This window comes from Lathyrus oleraceus, chromosome 5, assembly GCF_024323335.1.
Source record: "Lathyrus oleraceus cultivar Zhongwan6 chromosome 5, CAAS_Psat_ZW6_1.0, whole genome shotgun sequence".
NCBI classification, from domain to species: Eukaryota; Viridiplantae; Streptophyta; class Magnoliopsida; order Fabales; family Fabaceae; genus Lathyrus; species Lathyrus oleraceus.
The window spans coordinates 129276311-129277459 of NC_066583.1; the positions used below are offsets into that span (position 1 = coordinate 129276311).

General features: G+C 36.6%; 1 non-coding gene across 1 annotated transcript; it reads left to right on the top strand.

Annotated features, from left to right (window-relative positions):
* Positions 1–481: 481 nt before the first annotated feature.
* LOC127088911 (small nucleolar RNA R71) lies at positions 482–588 on the top strand. Its single transcript, XR_007790714.1, has one exon. It is a non-coding gene; the product is annotated as a small nucleolar RNA R71 (small nucleolar RNA).
* The last annotated feature ends 561 nt before the right edge of the window (positions 589–1149 follow it).

Genomic DNA, 1149 nt, shown 5'->3' on the forward strand with positions numbered 1-1149 from the left:
AACCTTGACTCCTCTCGCTTTTCCTCTCCTCTTTCTCTATTGCCTTCAGTGCTCAAGTGAATCCTAATTCTCACTCTCCTCACCTCTTACTATTTATATTAGTATCCTATTTAGGCTTAAGTCATTATATCCATCTAATTTAATTACTAGGCCCAATAATACCTAATATTTAAATACTTCTATTTAAATTTAAATAATTAACCATTCACTATGCAACCAAGTTAATTAATATAATTATTTAACTATATCTCATATCAACTAATTAATTAATTAGCATACTAATTCAATTAATATAATCAATTATTATACTACCTCACAACCACTTAATTACTTAACACTCCAAATAATTAAATATAATATAATAATAATATAATAATTAATTCCTAAAAATTGGGCTGTTACACCTGCGGCAGCGTCGATGCTCATCTTGGTGTTATAATGGAGTCCATTGTAGAAGGTATGAACGATCAACCATTGTTCTAAGCCATGGTGTGGGCAGACTCTTAATAGCTCTTTATATCTCTCCCAAGCTTCGAAAAGCGATTCTCCTTGGTTTTGAGCAAATCTAGTTATTTGGTTTCGAAGAAAATCAGTCTTACTAGGGGGGAAATATCTAGAAAGGAATACTCTCCTAAGGTCTTCCCAGGTAGTTATTGAATTAGCTGGAAGTGAATCTAGCCATGAATGTGCTCTATCCTTGAGGGAGAAAGGGAATAATCTTAAACGGATCGCATCGGGTGAAGCGTCGTTAGATTTAAAGGTGTCGGCTAGTTGGATAAAAACTTTTAAATGTTGATTCGGGTTTTCGGTAGCGAGACCCGCGTATTGGTTATGTTGCACTAATTGCAACAAAGACGGTTTTAGTTCAAAATTGTTAGCAGGTATAAGGGGGTTTACTATACTCGAACTAGGTTCCTCATCAGAGGGTTGGGTAAATTCCTTAAGAGGTCGCCTATCGCGATTCTCGGCCATATCTTTCTTAATTCAGATGAGTAAGAGGCGTGTACGAGTATAATGTTCGGGTTCCGCTAAAAGATCTACTAAATTTCCGGTACTACGGGTTCTTCGCATTTACCGGCTAATAATGCCTTAGTCTATACGGTGTAACAACAGGGTATGAAATTTGACGAAGTTGGTCCCCGGAAGCGG